Source organism: Ascaphus truei, chromosome 2 (genome assembly GCF_040206685.1).
Source record: "Ascaphus truei isolate aAscTru1 chromosome 2, aAscTru1.hap1, whole genome shotgun sequence".
In the NCBI taxonomy this organism is placed as follows: domain Eukaryota; kingdom Metazoa; phylum Chordata; class Amphibia; order Anura; family Ascaphidae; genus Ascaphus; species Ascaphus truei.
In genome coordinates this window covers 45,292,127-45,313,669 of record NC_134484.1, presented here as the reverse complement: position 1 = coordinate 45,313,669, position 21,543 = coordinate 45,292,127, and the positions used below count along the sequence as shown (strand labels likewise).

Here is a 21,543-nt window from a genome sequence, read left to right as displayed (position 1 = left end):
TTGAAGCATTAAAAACCACATGTTTGAAGAGCTGACAGAGTAGGAAATGACCAGCAGTTTCCTTGAACCGTTTAGTTGCTGGAACATCAGTGGCAAATGGAGTGCCACCAGGGCAGCGAGCATATGGGCACGAGCAGGAACCCCTGATCTTGTGAACGGAAGTGGAGGTGCTCCCCTAGAACACAAGCAAAATTAGCATGACATGTCCGGGAGTGCCAGCGCTTATAATGTACAGGGTACGTCAGATGTGCAGCCTAAGGTTATCAGGGAAACACTGAAAAAATACTTTTTTTTTTTTTACACCGCAAGCAAGAAAAGCAGAACAACAAGATAATGCACGAGTGTGTTAGTTAGATATGGTACAGCTGGTCATTATTTCAAAAGCTGCATGTACAGTATAGAGCACTTTTCTGTATCACTCAGGATAAGACAACTATTTCAAATGCAATTTGCAAATAGCAGATAATAGGCTGATCGCACTAGTGCTAAGCAGCTTAAAAATACAGCTTAAAAATATGAAGTGTTTTTGTTACCAAGTGTCGTCTTTATGCAAAACTGCTCTTTGAGAAATGTACACTCTAAGTTGCATTCAGTGGCATTTATTCTGTACGTCACCGTATGTTATGTGTTGGAACAGAAATGGCTTTCCACTGTCAGGATAAACAGAAAAAACGATGCCCAGCAGAAAAGGCAGCTTTTGCACCCCAAAAGGTTGCTTGTTTTTTTTTTTTTTTTGTTTTCGGAGTATGCACCAATTAACATGTTTTTATGTATCTCCCTCACTAATCCAATACATCTTTTCGGGGGAGTGCTGAGAATTGTTTGAATCTTTCTAGTATAAATGACTACAGGACCTTGGCGGTGAGACAGAAGCCCTTGGTGGCACAGCAGATATCTTACATTCAGCAGATATCTTACATTCATGCCACTGCAGAGCTGGCTGCCAGTTCATTTTAGTAGTTTTGTTGGGGATACTTTGAAAATGCGCGTTCATGCTATTTTTGTGTTTGGTAATATTTGTTCTTTTTGTGCATCAAACATGTTGATTTTAATAGCAATGGTAATAAATATACAGTCGCTCGTGTGTTCAAGCCCTCTACATAAGCATGCATATTTGTCCTTTCTGTAAACTCTGCACATTTCATAGCTCTTTTATTTTGCTCATTTATATACTGTGCATTAAAGCTGCAGTTCAGGCAATATCCTGCATGTGGGTTTTTTTTAATAAATCAGTTCTGTAGTAAGAAAAAAATACTTTTAGCATTTTCTGTTTTAATAAAAACAACTTTGAAAGACCCATTTTCTTGTATTCTATTTTAACAAGCATGCTTGTTCCTATAGCAATGATTTACATTCCCCATATTTAAAGATGTCGCCAAACTTTGCCAATCAATAGACCGAGAACGAATTGACCGACAGCTATGCAGTTTTTTTTTAGGTAAGTAGAGATTGCACAACTGAAACTATTGAAGTAAAAAAAAAAAAAAACGGGAGCCTGAACTGCAGCTTTAAGTAGAGATGTTATGAGGAAATCAGCATGGATTTAATGTTGCTTGGGGTCCTGCTTCTATATTGAGAAAGTGCAAGATGTAAAGCAAAACAATCAATGGCAGTGCCTTCCCTTCTTTCTTGAATATGTCAGTATGAATTTGCTCTGCACATACGGAAGACCGTGATCTTGAATTGATTCCTGCACGAGGGTGTATGGGACTGAACTTCATGAATATTTGTTTGAATTGAAGAAGCAAAACAAACAGCTTAAAAAAAAAACAATCCTTTTTTGTTTGACTATATGAAGCATTTGATTAGATTTATTGGAAACTAATTACTTAAGCTGCCGATCGATTCATTGTCCCGTGATCGTTCAGCAAAATCCTGCTTCCCAGGGTTCACTAAATGGCTGCATTTCACTTTCAATCAATTTTTCAGTCAGCGTAGCTCAGCAGCTACAATTATTCCTTTATTACTAAGGTAACATTATCTTTTGTTAGTTTGCAGCTCAATCTGCTGGGAATATTGGTAACAAATTAGGTGTTCTAAAACGTGCTATAGAAATCAAAGGATGCTCATTATATTAAAACTCGTTAAAAATGGCTAGAGTCGATTTAAAAAAAAAAAAAGTTAAGTATTATCTAATACTACACAACTGATTTATTAAAAGAAAAAAAGTAGGATATAGCATGGATTGCTGCTTCAATCAACAGCACTGCACTATTATCTTAGATCTGAAGTTACATAACCAGAATGATATATTAAAAAAAGAACAAACTCAAAACAGATACAAAAGGTAATACAGGGCCCTGCTCACAAGCGATTATAATGTAGAGAGAGTAAGGGGCATAAAGAAGTTGGGACAAAAGGTAAATGTAGCTGCTTATTGTGGGACTTGTGTCCAGCTGCACAGCTGGTCCCTTTGAGTTACGGTTGTGTCAATGTTATGGGGGTGTCAGATAGGACGGAGTTTTGATCCAGTCGCACGGCTGGTCCAATTTGGGTTATGGGATGTATACTTTAGAACAGGGGTGCTCCACTCCAGTCCTCAAGCCCCCCCTCCCCAGTTCAGGTGGTTTTCAATATATCCCTGCTTCAGCACAGGTGACTTAATCACTCCCTGCTTCAGCACAGGTGGCTCAATCAGTGGCTCGGTGTCAGATAGGCTTCCTTAAAGAGGTGAGTTTCCAGGGAGCTTTTAAAAGTCTGAAAACTTAATACATTGAGCCCAATGCATATCGTGAATCATACAAGCGTGTAACAACGTTTTCTTTATGTACTGTATGTGCACAACCAAAGTACATTCAGTGTTTCAGGATTACACATCTGAGATGATAATTACATAGAAATGTCCTGCACTCATAAGTATGAAAAAAAAAGTATTATAAATGGTATAAGCCTCAATGACTCAGGTACTACCGTTAAGAGTATCAATAATGTATTGAAAAATAGTTTTTAATTAAGCGCTTAGAAACCAAGACTCATGTAATCGGATGCGCGCTAAGAAAAAAAAAAAAGATTTATTTTACACAATTTCATCCTAGATGCTACATAACATTTTAAGTAGTTATTAGATATGAAAGTGTGCACAGGGGTCCCTAACATATTGGTTAATGGTGTGATCTTGGTTAACACAAAATTTGATGATGAGCAAATATCAAACGTTCTAAATTAAAAGAAAGTGGACATTAATCCTAAATATTTTTAGATTTGTTTAAAATATGGAACATTAAAAGGATCATTTCAAATAAAACTTTTAAAAATAATGTAGGAATATGCAACATAAATGTGACATTGGGATCTGTAGTGATATATTTGAGCACTAGCCCTAATTTAACCAGTATTTGGCAAAATACCAAGTCTTTATGGCTGCAATTCCCACAAAAAAAACTTTACCTCTTCCGTTTCACCTCAGAAAATAGAAGCTAGTAATTTACGCTCTCCTCCCAGAGAGACCCAAGTGCTACATATATCTCCTGAAACACACCTTTTTGCAGCACGTGGTGACACCTGCGCACAAAAAATGGGAATCTCTGAGATTCCTGGGAAATATGCGAATGGGGGTCATTAGCATGTCCGATTAGCGTGTGTCTGTGTCTGTGTCACTCAGGACTCTAACCAAGAATGTATCCGTCAATATTTGCACTTGCGAATAAACACCATATTCGCAGCGAATGCTAATGTTGGGGAATAATTCGCCCATCTCTACTGTTAACGTGTTTCCTGTACACAGTTCCCAACTCCAGTCCTCAGCTCCCCCCCCTCCAACAGGTCAGGTTTTCAGGACATTTCAGCTTCAGTACAGGTAGCTCTATCAATGGCTCAGTCAAAGACTAAGCCTCTATTTGAGTGAACCTTTGCTGAAGCAGGGACTGATTGAGCCTCCTGTGCTACAGCAGGGATGTCCTGAAAATCTGACTATTTGGGGCATGGAGACTGATTTGAGCATCCCTGCCATAGGGATTCAATTCTAAGTTGGGTAGGTTCACGGGTTTGAAATCCTAACTTCACTTACTTCGACATTTGTCAAACTTTTGAATATGACCAAAAGTCAACCCAAAACCCCATAAAGGCGCATCCTCACCCCCCCCCCCCCTTTCAAAAAAAGGTCTGTTTTTTTTTTTTTTTACTTTGCGAACTCTACTAAAAGATCCCAGATCAAAAAAAGGTCTGCTGATTTTCTGATTTTTTTTTTTTTTGGTGTATCCAATTGTTTTTACAAAACACCATTTGAACCAAAACACCAGTGAAAGTGCCCACTCTTATTCAATATGCTGTGAAGCCACTTCCCAATGCTGGAGAAGCGATCAGCTCCACTGAAATGAATGGGGCTGGGTCTTCCCCAGCCCCGGGAAGCACATTAATACCATATGGAATAAGGCCGAAAGTCTTTTCCTTGTCTGATTTACACTGACCAAATATTAACATTTAATGACACAATATAAGATAATTTTATGATATCACAAGATGTAAGTGTGTTCTCTATAATGTGTCAACTTAAAAGCTAGTACCTTAATTTATCTCATTATACTCAATATCTTAAACAAGGATTTAGGTCTTCTACTGTGCAGTATTAAGTTATATGACTTCAGAACTGCCCTAGTGTAGCTTGGTTAAATGTTATTGGTTTATTAATAAGGATATGAGGCATTGGAAAATGCTGCAGAGCAAGTAATCAAATAAACAGAACGGGAGAACAATGCAGAGAGCATTAGAGCTTCGGGTCATTGACATAAATGGGGAATTTCAGCCGAAAACGACCTGATAGGCCGCTGAGCCACTGAGTCTTTGACCTGTCGTTCTGAAAGCCATAAAGAGGTTATGGCCACTACATTCCCCTCCCAAATATGTACCCCTTTCAATTTGCAAATTGATATATCAATCAATGTACAATTGAACATCAGAAATCTGCACCAACCGTATCAAAGGAAATCGACCAGGTGTGGCCTACTCCAGCCCTCAAGGGCTACCAACAGTCAGGTTATCGCTGATTCTGCACAGGTGCTCAATCATAATAACTGAGCCACTGATTGAGCCGCCTGTGCTCAAGCAGGGATATCCTGGACAGCTGACCTGTTGGTAGCCCTTGAGGGCTGCAGGTGCCCACCATGTGCGTGCAAAATTGTTAGATACGTTTTGCATCAACTTGATGCACCTTATCATTGAGCAGGTACTGCATGTGAGCAATTAGCTGGACAACAGCAAAGACCGACTGACATCTGAAACATGGTCCCACTGCTTGTATAACGGAACAGTACTGATGTTGAGCCTCAGGCCGGCTTATAAACAGACAGTAAAAGAAGACTAAAGTGAGCCGATCAAAACAGGTCACTTCTTGAAACCGGAAGTGGGAAAGGTAGATGGAACTAGAATGTGAAATAAATGTCGCCGAGTACACTGTGGTGTTAGGTTTATTATTTGCTTGCAGGCTTCTGCCAGGAGTTATTTTAGTGCTATCCATATACTGCTTTCGTATAAGAAAAATAATGATTGTTTTGAATATTGTTGCTAAGTGCAGAAACCACCCATATGGTTTTCGTAAATGTGTCTCCATGAGCTTTAAATGTAAAAGTAAACCCCAAGATTAACCATACATATGTAGCCCTGTGTCCCCTAGAACACAGGAAACTACCGATTGCTGCTCTTATACCTGTTGGCTCCAGAAGCCTGAGCCTCTGCCACGGGGTGTATACTTACTCTGGTGCAGCGCCTCCACCTGTGAGGGATCCCAGCAGAGCGGAAGCAGACCCTCACAGGACACAATAATAAACACACACACAGTGTAAAATAATGCAACCCTTACTATAGTACGATTGATATAGATCATATGATTACTCTCCCTTATCAGTAAGATACATATACACAAATACCACACGCCTCGCAGGGCTTACTCTCCTGAATTGCTACCCACCACCGTGTCCCACACCGTGTCCAGAGAAATGTGTATCTCACACAGAGTCCCCAAGAGTTCAACAGTATGCCAAGTCCCTTGGCCACTAGTCCCACAGTGTCCCCAAAGAACCACCATTATAGGCGTGATCAGTGCCTTGGGTATAGACCGGTATGTTGGTGCACTTGTTGACCTTTACCTGCCGGGCGCGACAGCACCCGGTCTGATGAGGCTTTGCAAAGGATCCGCCGATCCTCTCTCCTACACCTACGTCATCAGGGTGATCCCACCAAGGCAATGTCTCTGCAGTCTCTTCAGTGAGGCCTGATCCCAAACCTCTCTGCAAGGAGTTCAGCATCTGCTGTGTCCCTAATATATCTAGTCACTACAGTGATCCGTTCCCTAAGCTAGGGCCTGTTCCTGTAGCAGCCAAAAGCTATGGTTGACTCAGGGCCTATCTTGTGCCTAGGAGGGTATATACTGGCCTAGTGTAGAGGCTTACTTGCCCTCCACACGGACCCTCTGTCCCCTACCACTCCCTGTCACACTCTGCCACGCAACCTCCTGTGACACACTTCCTTATCCTCCGCAGCACTTCTCCAGCTCCTATTCGCTCCCTGGTGTCAGGTAGGACACTCCTAAGGCTCATGGGACTCGTAGTCCTTTCCCAGAGCCTTCCCTGATTGGCTAGCGTTCGCACGCTTTTCCTCTGCACATGCGCGACCTAGAATGGCCGCCGCTGGTGCTCTCCATATGTGCGAGCTTCCCTAAGATCGCGTCTCCCTCTGCAATCACCCGAGCCCCCGGCGACGCAATCACCCTCTCGGCGCACACCGGAAACCTCCTGCTGCACGCCCCCTCCCTCGGAGCTCCCGACACGTGTGCATGTGCATCCGCCGTAACTCTCCTGACCGAACGGAGGTAACACAGCAAGGGGGCACAACCTCAGAGGGGGGGAACCTGGCTACACATAATGATGATTGGATGCACAGAAATATATCATATAACAGATCAGTATCCACAATTTACAAATAAAATAGATTTTCTCTAACAGTGCAAACTCTCCAGGTGCTTTGGTGAAAAACCGACAAGCAACATACTAAAAAATATTCAGTGTGTATATGTATGTGTGTATATACAGTACAAACTGCTTTTGCACATGCCATCAGTAAGGGTGTATTTAAACCATGTTTAATATGTTCTGCATTGGTTCTATTTAATGAAAAGGTTCTATGCATAACTGCAATTGCAATGCATGTTCCATCTATCCCCTTACTCGGTTGTGTGAGAAGCTGGGCAATACACAGAATTCACAGCATTCACTGGAGCAGGTCATTTATTTGTTAACCATGCTTTGTCTCACTTCTCACAATACTGAATAGAGAGGTCCCAGCGTGGCAAAATGCCAAAATAAGGGTCAGGACTGCTTAGGGGATGGTTTAGTATTTTAGGGAAATACAGAACCTCCTATTGACATCCAGTAGAATAATTAGAGGATATTTTAAAAGTGATTGATTGCTCAGTAGGAAGAAAGAGAACGGCATTTTCCTGCACCTTAAAGAAACACTCCTGGGCACACATTATGTTTTTTTTTTAAATATTTTGAAGTAGGGGGCCTGGGGAGGGGAACCACGTTGATTTCAGCTCCAGATTACCCCCTGCTTCCTGATAAACTTGCCTCGGAAGAGGGTGTCAGTATCTCGGCACAGTTTAAATGTCCCGCGTCACGTGGGCCAATAGGAAACCGCGAGGGAGAACGTCACGGCTTCCTATTGCCCCCCCGGTAATTATCTCGTTAAGAGGGGGTTCTCGGAGCTCAAACCAACGCGGTTCAGCTGCGGAGACACCGTGCTTCAAACCTATTTAAATAAAAAATATATATATAAAAAGGTGCTGCCAGGAGTGCCTCTTTACAATTCTTTTTAAAGAATTGATACAATTTGAGGCAGAAATTCATCTTTGGCAGAAAAGAACATGCCATAATTTTCATATACTCTATAATAAAACTTAAAAGTTCAATTTGGTGCCGAAAGCACAACTGTATATCATAAAATATAGGAATCATTTGATGTACTGAACAGGTAAGTTCCTGAAAAGTTGTCGGTAAAGCGAAATTCCATATATTGAACCCTATTTTCCCTATGTCTTCCATTATATAACTGGAGATGCGTCCATACAGGGAAACAAATCAGTCCCAAGACATAGTAAAATCACACTTAAGAATGCAGGAAGCCCTTTTTTAAGCACATTTATTGGGAAATCTATAATTGTATGATAAAATATTAATAATTGTCAAAATGAAGAGCGTGGGGAAACCAGTTCAGTATGAAAAGCGCACGCAAACGACCTACAGCCGTATGAACTGTGCTAGGACAAATGACCGACCGTGCCTTGTACTGTACGATCCCCCTCCCCAAATATATAGTTTACTTTATAGAGAGAAAAATCCGTAAATATGAATTTAACATTCTGTATATCGAATTTGTTCCCTAATTTATAAATTCTGTTATAGAGAAATGCCGTTTATGGAGGGATACCTGTAGAAAGGAAATATATTTTGGGATAGAATGAAGTCCCATTTTTTTTTTAATATTAATACAGTATATATATATATATATATATATATATATATATATATATATATATATACAGTGGTTGACAAATCACCAAAAAATCTACTCGCCACACAAAAAAATCTACTCGCCACCTAGTACCAAACGTACGTGTGCTGCTTGGGCCAATATTTACTCGCCCGGGGGTTAAATCCACTCGCCCGGGGTGAGCAAATGTATAGGTTTGTCGAACACTGTATATATATATATATATATATATACTTACGTTTTTTATTAAGGTTTTCCAACAGTTGTGAGGGGGAGGGTTGGGGGGGAATACAGAAATCAAAAATGGAGCCTATGTCCCCACTCATAGCCAGGAATTACACATATTCTGGACCATGGAGGCTTATCATAGGGTGTGGGGGAGGGGGTATAGGGCTATAGAAGCTGGGAGGACGATGCGGACCCGGATCGCCAATCTTCTCTACCGCCATGCCAACCGACAATAGGTGGTGAGGGACACATCTGGAGAAGTGAAGGGGGGGAGCAAACGGAATCAAAATCAGAGTGGCCGCCTGCCCAAACATTACCTATTTTAGGGACCTTCATAATACAAACTTCCTTATTAATTACTTATTCACAACTGAACCTAAATGTGCGTTTCCAATTTTTTTTATAACCAAAAGTGCAAAAGAGGGGATAGCTTTTTTTTTTCCCTTTTCAAATATAAGTACATCTATTAAATAACTGTATATAACGATAGTTATAACCACAACTCAACCATATAGTAACTATAAAGTCTCTACTAGACCTTTTAACATTATTTTCTGTGTACATATTTCACTTGAAACTCTATCGCAGAGTGTCGGGACCCACTTATCTTCTTGATCAGTGGTTTCTTTCGCACTTCTGAACTTCTGTACCCCTGAGCTATGAGTGGGGACATAGGCTGCATTAAAAAAAAAATCAAGTATCAGAGGTACAGGTACAGAGGTATTAGCCCTTAAATCGAATCGTTATACTCCCTGAAAATCTTAGTATACTGTTTCCATATATGTTCCTTGTGTGCATTTTAAATCCCCACTGAAATGTACAGTACAGTATAGAAGTGGGTTGCATAGAATCAGAACCCAGTATATTGGGAGTTGCAACTTAATTCTAAACAGCTGCTTTCTGCGGAAACTTTGCCATGCACCAGTAATAGCTACTGTTACGTCATCAAACTGTGAATCACTGAAACTATATTCCTGTTTCAAAAGTTATATGGAAAGCGAATGCAATAGGGAGTCTATTTTATACTCGAAGAAACCAAAACCACGCACAAAATTATAGTATGTAACAAAACCTACGTATTAACTTAATCTAAAAAAGAAATAGAAGCATTAGTGAGTGAAGTTAGACCTAGGACAAGGCACCGACACAGCGGGGGGAGATCAACGTATAATGTGATATTAATTGTTAGCTAGAAAAGTATACACCACTTTAGCGTTGCTAGCTTTATTTCATGCACATACAAGACACAACAGTGGCACACGGGTTGTACACTGTACATCTCCTTATAATCTGTGCATCCTCTAAATCCTCCCATACACCTTCTAATAAGTACATTTTGCTCCAATTTTGCCTTGAAACATAATCTATTTTTCTCTTCCAAATACCCATAATGCCGTATTTTTATTTAACCCCGTCGGTGCCCTAAGACGTTGTTACTGCTTCATGGGGTCGGACACTCTAGGTGTCCAAGGAGTGCTCTTCCCCCTGATTTTTGTTCCCATGGAGAGCAGGACGAGATGTGAAGGGAAATGGAAGAGGAGGACGGCTCCCGTTTCCGGGTTAAGGGCCGGCTTTCAAAGCGGTCATCTGGCCGTGCTGTGCCGGGAGTGGGGGTAATGTGGCACTCTGGCGCTGCAGCCCCTCTGGCAGTGAAAGGATTACATTAGATATATCTAGAAAATGACAGTGATGATTTATTGAGGGTGTAATGTATGTGCAGCAATTATGCAAGTTCATTCTTGTTTCACGCGTCTCTCTTGAGATTAAGTTGACTGTTCTACTACACATTAGAGAACTGCATTTGGAAGCAATTCCGTGCTGCTTTATACATTGTTCATACACTAGATAAGCTTTTGGTATTTCGAATTAGTTTTTCATCCTTTGGGTTTGAAGTGGTCTGGGACATTATAAATGTGCAGGCCTCAAGTGAGCAGAAGGTATAAAATGAGACTGCTAATCTCCTCCCCCCCCCCCCTTTTTTTTTTTTTCCTTTCTTGTAAGAGCTAAAGAAATGTTAATTCTTAAATGTACTTTTTTTCCCCACTTTATTTAAAAGATTAACTGTAAATATCCTGAAGAATTGTAAACGGTGCACTTTTTCATCTACATACTGTATTCTTCTATTTGGTCTTTTATACCTTTTACCCTTTCATATTTGGAGATAAAAATAGGCGGAGATGGCGGCGCAGTGCAACCCGGTAATTAAATGCTGGCCAAAAAAAACGTTCAAAGCGATTTATTGAAACTTGAACAAAAATCACATCACTCCTGAGGACAAACTCTGATGCGTTTTGGACCACGATGATATTTTATCAGAGTGACCGGAAACATTCAGGGGGATCCTTTAGTAGTGGATTCTGGTATCTAATTAAATGCAAGTGGATTCAGGTGAGTAAAAACCACACCTGAAGCATAATGAATGACCAGAATCATAGTGGAATATAGAGGGGAAGCTGCTCCTCCGTGATACCTCCTGATGACTGATATACAGATGCAGCTGCCATTATTGTAACCAATTACGTGGTGTATACCTCGGACTACCCATGCCATGGCGCGGGATTGCTTCCAACCGTACCGCCTTAAGACGCGAGTGCATAAAATGGCATTTTAGTGTTCTGGCTTTTAAACACCTGAAATTGACACAGTTGCACAGTTCTGTACACATTACAATTCATTCTTTTCATTGCATTTAATTGCACACAATCCAAGAAATTCAAACAAAGCAACCGCGATAAACACGTGCGCCTGGGGCGATTGGCCGCGTTCATGCCGCGTGGAGTACAGCAGCGCACATTAAAACAGCGCTGTAATTTCTTAAAATAAATGAATAAGGGGGTTGGAAAATCTGACTCATGGTGAGAGGCTAGTGACAGTATATTAGATTTGTTTACATTAGAAAAGAAGCGTCTAGGAGGAGATATGAGAACTATAGATAAATATATTCTGAGTCAATACAAGGAGCTTTCAAAAGAACTATTCATCCCACGGGCAGAACACATGACACAAGGAAATTAGATTTAACTAGCAACAAACCTTTCCCTTTGTGTAGTTCATCAACATGTTCGTCAGTTTGTCTATCGGTTGTCTTTGTCCTTTATTCTGTACCGCTTCTACGAAATTGATTGGTCTACTTTGAAAGCACCAGAACATGTGTTGTTTGAATATGTTATGATATCAAAGAAACCCAATAAAATCAGAGTTGCAAAAAAATAATAATGTGTAATTCGTGGAAACTGTGAATGCAGATGCAATAGATATCTTCAAAAAAAGGTTGTTCTTTTTTTTTTTTTTTTTTTAGAAAGGAAAGGTATACAGGGATATACCAAATAAGTAAACATGGGAAAGATGTTCATCCAGGGAGAAATCTGATTGCCATTATTTGAGTCAGGAAGGAATTCATTTTTTCCCCCTTGTGAGACATCATTGGATAACATTTCACTGATGTTTGTTTATCTTCCTCTGGGTCAATATACTGTAAATGCAAATATAGGATGAGTATCTGTCATATACATTTAACACAGGTTGAACTTGATGGACATACAGTATGTATTTTTTCAACCTCATTCACTATGTAACCGTAGCTTGCTGTTTAAATATACTTTAAATACATATATATCTTCAATATGCCGAGAATAGGTACTTTGAAGCCTCTCATGATTGACCCATGGATGTTTCATTTCTCCCTCTTCAGCCCTCTCACAACTTAAACCTTTTTTACTCATCGCTCCGTACCTATGGAACTCAGTTAATATTCATCAAGCAACTTGTAAGAGGCATGTGCAGAGGGACACACCAGGAGACAGTTTTAGGGAAATTAAAACTTGGCTTTTTTTCAGCCTGCCCCTTTAACAAGGCAAAGCATACAAAGCCTGCCTCACTTTGGAGACTAAATAAACAGTACATGCACTAACTATCTGACTGGCTTGATAGGCCAGTTCCCAGTCAAAAACACATAACATGCTATCAGAGAAAAATGTATACGAAATTCTGATCTTAGTGTGCCTGCCCGGCGTCTCCGATTTCTCCAGGCAAACTTCAGATGTAGGAGTTACAGTCCTGCTGCTCCCTTGAGGGCCCAACCTCTGGCTGGTTCCTGGATCCTCTTTGTCCAGGAATATAGGTCTCTGGGTGGCTTGATATCAGCACAGCATTTGTGCTCAAGACATATCCTCTGTCAGCACAGTTGTGACTGTGTTAAGGAGTCTCCTCTGGGTTTGTCCCCAGCAGGGTTTTTTTTTTACCCTTGTCTTATTACCCAGGTGGAGCTGGTTAATTGACTAGCTGGAATTAACCATCTCTCTGCTGGATTTCTCAGACCACTATAGGCTTTTATTTAAACAGGGATAAGTCCCTGTTACACACCTTTTCTCTATTTTTATAGCCCAGCTGAAAATTCACCTCTTAAAAGAACCATCTCATTACATTATTTACAGAGTACACTACTGACTGCATATGCACCTGCACTTTTAATAAGTACACTGTTACTGCTACTGTGTCTTAAGTCTCCTAGTGTATTACTTAGATTGTAAGCTCTTCAGGGCAGGGGTTTCCTTTGCCTTATGTTGTCATTTACTTGTTGCTCATATCCCCATTGTTTATTGTCCTCTATTGTAGGCTTGTAAAACGCTACATACTTACACTGTTGTCACTATATAAATAGAATCATCATACAGTACAAATGGTCCTCACGATCCATTGGTCCGTTATCGATCCAAACGGATTAACCGACGCCAGATACTGAATTCCGCTGAAAACATCCGACGTCGCAACGGAATATCTGACGCTAAATAATGCATTTCGCTGAAAACATTATCTGACGTGGCAACAGATTATTCGACACTTACCGCCGCGGATTATCATTTTTAGCATAACTGGTATACTTCAATGATGTCTCGCTGATAGAATGTAGCAGTTTTCCTTTAAATGCCATTCATGGCCTAGAACCCCCAAATCTCACCAAGGTTAGTCCCTGAGGTTGGCATATATGCACTAGAACCAACTGTACAGTCCATAATTTTTCCATTATTTTATTAAACCCAATCATGTTTATCTTTGAAATCTGCTGCTGACACATCTGGCAGCTCAGGTTAGATAATGGAATATAAATCTGAAGTCACAAATTGTATAGTCTAGACTAGAGTTTTGTTTGTTGAGTAGTCATTAAATGAGATACTTAGCATTGTGCATCCTGTAAATACATATAGCTGTATCTCTGCTACTACTGGATATAAGCCACGGTATTCCTTCATACAAAAGGATGGACGTACAGTAAATTTAATTAAAGGCTTAATGTGCCGATCCCTTGTTTCCCAACCCATTGAAATAAAAGGAGACACACAGTTTTAGGTCACTGCTTTATTTACATTACATGTATTCATAAAGCTACCCCGCCAGCCCATATACTGTACATGAATACCCGTGTTCTTTCAGGTGCTATCTGGAGCGAGATCCTTACCAGACATATTTCAGCTGACCTCCCTTCCCCACCCCTGCACGGGAATCCTTCACTACCTGTCCCGCTGTGGTTGCTTAGGCCCAACCACACAACATGCACCCAGCATTTTCCTCTTTTGATTGTGGCGCAGAGCCTGCCCTGCCGCATTATCAGCATCTCCAGCCTTCTAAATATCTTCTTGGGACTTAACCACAGGCCTAACTGTGAAGTCGGCACCTCCTTCCTTGCATTTTCCCGACATCCTTAAAAGGTCGTACATACTGTAGTGCAGGTGCGCGCGACGGAGCACAAGTAGGCGCGCGCGCCTGTCATCTGAGCGATCTGTGGACTCTGATGGGGAGGCGACGGGGAAGCTTGGCGGAGGCATGGCTGTGACGTCACCAGGCTGGTTCGCCCTCATTGGTTCAAATGCTGACGTGATGTGGCTTTCGCGCGAAAAAACGATTTTTTTTTGTCTGTTCAAAATCATGCCGTGCTTCCGTTCTTGCCGCATCGCACGCTGTATGGCCAACCTTATTGACTTGTTTGTTTTTTTTATCATGGCGTGTACGATGCCGCAGGGAATATGGCTGCAGCCTAAGCTGGCTGATGTGGTAGTTCCGTTACTGCTGTGATGATGAAAACATATATTGAAAGAACTTGAAAACATTAGACACCACTCAGGGATGAGGGGGAGGGATTCCTTTATCTAAAATTATTCTAATTTATTGTGTCTGTCCCTGATCTTTATGGACCCATCTCCCGCATATCCGACCCACCTGGCCATGTGCAGTAGACCTCTCTGGATTACCTGGTCCCCTACATGTAGCCAACCTGGCTCCAGACAGATCCCACCCCCCACATTGTCCGATTACCCCCTGGGCCTTATGGCGGAGACGCCTCAAAGCTGGGGCCCTTGCCTCTTCTAAGACATTGCTTTTGAGAAACTTGGGGAAATAATCTGTATCATTGATAGTAGTATGGCTATTTTTTAAAATATTATTTAGAAAGTACAGTATGTTCTTGGTGGGCCGATTAACCCACTTATCACAAAACTTGTTACTTGTGCAGAACTTATTGTTTTACTATTCAACATGTGCTAATCATAAATTCAAGTGAATCCATTGTAATAACACTTCGATAATAAGGTGCTAATGACTGCATATTGAATATGGGCCTTTGTTTACCAGTTCTTGTTAGGCTGCGCTTAAAGTGCCGGCGACGGCAACGCGACATCGCCGTCGCGGCAAAACAAATGCATTGACGCTGGCGCTTATAGTGCACGCGACGGCAACAAAGCGACGGAGTGACAGTGCTACCAGAAATCTGGTAGTCACTGATATGAGTTTTTCGGGTACCGTCTCCCCTTGCGACCAATCGGGAGCTTCTCCATCCCTCTGCCCTCCCTTTTTATGACGTCATCCAGCGACATCGCCTAAACTTCAAAATACAACTTGTCGCAACGGGTAACTTCTTCGGTCGCCGTCGCCGGTTGTATAAGCGCAGCCTTAGTCTTCGCTTGTAACTTTTTAGAAACAAATTAGAGTGGAGACAGTGGTGTTTGATCAGGCACCATAGAATGTGGGAAGCGTTTACATGTCCTGCATTGATATTGAGTAATTTGAATCACAAACTCGTTTCTCCAGAGCCCTGTGATCACTACTGCGGCGGTCATATGACTTGGTTCCCACCCCTGACGTCAAAAACGGAAATCTAGCTTCCAATCCATTTGAGCTACAGTTTCAAGAAGCCCAAGACATGAGCCTTATTGCAGTGATTTGCAACCTTTTTTTGGTTAAGGACCCCTAGAAATAGATTGTTAAATTCTGGGGAATCCCTCCCCCGCTCGTCCCTCTCTCTCCTCCATACGTCCATCTCTCTCTTCCCCCCACTCTGTTCCCCCTTACACTCTCTGCCACTCCCCCCTTACGCTCTCTGCCACTCCCCCCTTATGCTCTCTGCTGACCCCATATGCTCTACCCCTTATGCTCACTTCCCCTTATGCTCTCTTCAATCTCTACCCCTCTTCCCCCCCTTACTCTCCCCCCACTCTCTTGTCCCCTTTCACTCTCCCCGCTCACATTCCCCCTCTCTCTTCCCCTTACACTGTCATCCCTCTCTTGCCCTTACACTGTCATCCCTCTCTCTTGCAACCTTACACCTTCCCCCCTGTCTTGCCCCCTTACACTCTCCCCCTCTCTTCTCCCCTCCCACGCTCTTCCCCCACCCTTGCGCCCGTACACCTCTTTCCCCACCCTTGCTCCCTTACACCCCCCCACCCACGCCACACACACCTCCCCCTAGCTCTCTTTGAGCCTGAGACAGACGCACACGCATACTCTCCCCCCTACCTCTCTTTGAGCCTGCGCTGGTCTGCAGCTCTTGTCTCCTGTCAGCCAGAAGTTGAATGCGAGATAGAGGTGCTCGCAGAACCCCGGTTGACAATCAAAGCCTTATTTCATTGTCAATGTAATGAGTGCTTTCCATCGTACCAGTTCTTGTGCTGTTCCCTATATTGTAAAGGTTATAGAGGGCAATTCATTAAATTCCTTGTGAGTTACAGTAGTAGAGATGGGCAACCTTTTCTTCAAAGTTTGAATCTGCTGCAAAAATGGCGTTTCTTCGCATGATTCGTCCTACAACATTTGGTTTGCCCATCCAAATTAGCATATTTTCAAGGTCTCTTGTGTGCTCCTGTCTCTCCACGTGTTGTTTCAAGGTGTGTTTGGGGTGGTATATAATTAACTTGTGACTATCAACTCCTATTTCTGGGTCTGGATGGATTTTGTTTAAATTCATCAAAGTGAATCTTTGGGCCTTGGCAGAATTCTATGCGTCCGCCAGATTGTTTTCATAATACGTTAGAACGAACTTTCGCAGGTCTTTTTAATTAGGTTGGATCCTTACTGGGAATGCCAGCGCTAGTACTTCCTGCCTGTTTCAATCTCCTGCCATAGGATGCTGCCATGGAGGACCACGTTGTTTCTTATTGGCCTGAATAAAGCAGAAGAATGAAACCTTAATTTTGTTTCTCATAGTTATGTATCTGTATTATGTATCTCAGGAACCAGGGGCTCCACAGAGCTGAGATGAATACTGTTCAGCTCAGAAGATCTTGTTCTTCCGACTTGTGTAAGAAAAGGGGTCTGGGATTAAAACAAACAAAAAAACAGTAGGGATAACTGCCGGTTTGCTGGCACAACATTTGTATTCAGTGTTGACAGACCGGTGACAACATTTTTAACATTCTCTACTATTTTACTTTATTTGGACAAGAAACAGTGTTCAGATCAGATAAAATCTCAAGAACTTCAGTCACTACCAGAGTTTGCCTGTTAATACCAACTTAGCAAACTTGATACCCTCTACAATTCAATATGCCATTTTGTTCTCCAATGCAACTACAACACACATGTAACTACAACACACATGTAACTACAACACACATGTAACTACAACACACATCACTGCGAAATGCTCAAAGAACTGGATTGGTCATCACTTGGGTCTAGGCGCAAAGTTCATCTTTCCTGTCTTGCCTTCAAATACTTTTTGGGCAAGCTACCCATCTATCTGAACAAGCTCCTCACCCCTACCACATGCAGCACTTATCTGAGATCTGACTCCAAAAAACTGTTCATGGTCCCAAGGTTAAGTAAAGTATCCGTCCGCTCCTCCTTCTCTTACCGTGCACCCCAAATCTGGAACAATCTACCGGAGACTCTCATAGCCACAGTCTGTTCTTTCAAAATTAAAGCTGTCTCACATTTTAATCTCGTCTGTAACTGTTACATACGCCTATAATATATATTATCTCTAAAGCCTCGAACATGGTACAAAATACAGTGCTGAGCCGCGCTGACGCTCATGCAGGAGCTTTTTTGTGTCCTGGCATGAGCGTCAGCGAGCGCGCTTGTGGGGTGGGAGGCGGGGCTAGCGCGTCACGGCGCCTACGTCACGGACTGCCATTGGCTTTTGCCGGTCATGTGACCGGCCCTCCGCTTCCCTCAGCGGGAAAAATTAAATATTACTGTCGGCTGCAATTCCACACGCCTGCGGAAGCGCCATCTAAGTAGCTGATGATGGGGGTAAGTGTTCCGCCTCAGCGCGGGTCAGATCTGTCTTTTTGACCATGGACCCGGGCTAACTGTGCATGCAATGTCTTGTATATAATGTATACCCTGTTCACTTATGTAACTATGTATTTGTAACCACGTATCATTTGTCATCTTAACTCTATGCCCAGGACATACTTGAAAACGAGAGGTAACTCTCAATGTATTACTTCCTGGTAAAACATTTTATATGTTTCAATATATTTTAATTATTTTACTTAAATAAATTAACATCTTACTTACATGTACAATTTTGATAAAGGAACAATATTATCTTCATAACAACTTTTCTTTACTATTTTCTGTATGTTGCACATCAAAATATAAATCTCTTTGGATTCTTTTAATTTCAAATAATTTTTATTTTTTAACATAGAAAAGAAAGAAAAAGGATAGATAAAGATGGGGAGAGAGAGGAAAGGAATGGGAAGGGAATGCTTAAGGGCTAAAAGGTAAAAGAGACAAGGGATAACAATCAACCATGATCAGGATTCTACCTCAAAACCTGAGGCCATAGTTCCCATACCTCATAGAAATTATCTAATTTTTTATTAAGTTGAGCTGAAAGTTTTCCCATTAATTTAACTTCATTCACTCTTTTAATTATTGTATGTCTCGATGGTACATTTATATTCCACATTTTATAAATAAAAATAAAGAAAGAAATACTGTACATGCCGATTGGTGTAGTACTGCTGGATTCGAGCCCTGCTTACCGAGTGTTTCGGGTGGGTACAGCGTGTGTGTGTGTGTATCAAATTACACTGTATCCATCTGCATGTGTGTTATACACCACTATGCAATCACCATGTGACTATTTATTCTTCAACTGTAGCTTTTTTACATGTAGTCTCTTGTCTTTCCCTTTTCCATAGGATGTGTAATTGTTTACAATAGATTGTACATTGAAGGTCGGCTTTGGGTCACATTCACACGGCTGAAAAAAATCACATGATAAGAGATATGTAAAAATAAACAGACAAAACCTGCAAGTTTCTGTTTTGTAAACTAAAAACTGGGCTGGTATTGTAACTTTGTAACATTGTTGGAAAACATGATTTCAGACCTGCTGAGATTGATCAGTTAGACTCATGTGACGTGAGTCTGTTTAACAAAGCACACGGTTTTATCATTGTACAAAGTTGAGAGAAAATATGTAAGTAATAAAGTTACGAGAGAGAAAATATATATGGAAAGAACAGGGAAAAGATGTTGCTAACAAAGTAAATGGTGACATTATTAACCCTGTGCCAGGAAAAGCTGCGGCACCAGAGAGTGACAGTCCCGCCGGCACATTGCGACCATGTGATCATAGGGCCCCTGAGGGGTTAATCATGTATTCTGTGAACAAATAGCCTTGGTAAAGAGTCTCTGAAGTGGGAGATCCTGCACGGATTCCTAGTGCAGATTCTTGTGACTTTGGCAAAGTTCCTTTATCTCCCCCATGTGCCTCCCAGTGACCGTGTGGCCTCACATTTCTCCAATTTACAGAGCTGCATTCATTCTTATCTGCAGTATTACTAATATCCTTATGTAGACCTAAAACTACCACGCAGTCCTGTAGAATATGCGATATATTGTTACACAACGTGTTACAATTCCACATTAACAGGCAGTTAACCCTTTGCTCTCCCCCACACGCTCCCTCCTCGCCATGCTCTCCCCCACACGCTCCCTCCTCGCCATGCTCTCCCCCACACGCTCCCTCCTCGCCACGCTCTCCCCCACAAGCTCCCTCCTCGCCACGCTCTCCCCCACACGCTCCCTCCCCACCACGCTCTCCCCCACACGCTTCCTCCTCGCCAAGCTCTCCCCCACATGCTCCCTCCTCGCCATGCTCTCCCCCACACGCTCCCTCCTCGCCACGCTCTCCCCCACACGCTCCCTCCTCACCATGCTCTCCCCCACACGCTCCCTCCCCGCCACGCTCTCCCCCACACGCTCCCTCCTCGCCAAGCTCTCCCCCACATGCTCCCTCCTCGCCACGCTTTCCCCCACACGCTACCTCCTCGCCATGCTCTCCCCACACGCTCCCTCCCCGCCATGCTCTCCCCCACACGCTCCCTCCTCGCCAAGCTCTCCCCCACATGCTCCCTCCTCGCCACGCTTTCCCCCACACGCTACCTCCTCGCCACGCTCTCCCCCACATTCTCCCTCCGCGCCACGCTCTCCCCCACACGCTCTCCTCGCCATGCTCTCCCCCACACGCTCCCGCCTCGCCACGCTCTCCCCCACACGCTCCCTCCACGCCACGCTCTCCCCCACACCCTCACTCCTCGCCATGTTCTCACTTACACGTTCCGTTTTCTCCACGCTCTCCCCACATTCTCCTTCCTCACCACGCTTTCCCCACCCGCTCCCTCATTGCAATGCTCTCCCCACACTCCCTCCTCGACATGCTCTCCCCACACACTCCCTCCTTGCAATGCTCTCCCCACACTCCCTCCTCGACATGCTCTCCCCACACACTCCCTCCTCGACATGCTCTCCCCACACACTCCCTCCTCGACATGCTCTCCCCACACACTCCCTCCTCGCCACGCTACCCCCCACATGTTCCCTGCTTGCCACGCTACGCCCCACACACTCCCTCCTCGCCACGCTACCCCCCACATGTTCCCTGCTTGCCACGCTACGCCCCACACGCTCCCTCCTCGCCACGCTACCCCCCACACGCTCCCTCCTCACAATGGGTATATATTTATTAAAACACACTGCGAATAGCTATAGTGTACAGAGTGCTTATGGATCTCGTAGATCACCCATATTATATGTGAGTCCACTTTGAGAACTAGTATTAACAAGACACATAGCATATCACAGTTTCTTTAACTTACCTTCTGGTCAATGTTTTTAACAAATACACAAAATAATAAGAAAAATACTTTATTTGCACGTGCTAACTTATATTAATAGTAGACCCATTAAATGTTACGTAGAGATTGGCTGCTAATACCAGCCTTTTCTCCATTTTTGAAAATACGTTTCAACTCAGCACTTACGTAGCACCCAGTGCCACTCTAGGCATTAGGGCTACAACTATATTTGCATAATTCACTTCACCCTAAAATCAGTGAGCGGTATATTCCCTTTTGTCTCTGTGGAATATCCCATTGGGCAGAATGGACTCTCCCCTGAGGCAGCCGCGACCTTTACTGTCCCCGGAGCAGGCTCGTATTTAGGCATAAGCCTAGTAGGCCCGGACCTGGGCCGGCAAATTCTCGAAGGGGCCGGTGCTGCGGTTACAGAAGCCCCATTCTCTTCCCCGCAACAATTAAACTGATT

General features: G+C 42.8%; 1 protein-coding gene across 5 annotated transcripts in view; it reads left to right on the top strand.

Moving 5' to 3' along the window:
- DEPTOR (DEP domain containing MTOR interacting protein) overlaps positions 1–21,543 on the top strand; it is a 178,340-nt gene that overhangs the window by 31,851 nt on the left and 124,946 nt on the right. The window lies entirely within an intron of this gene.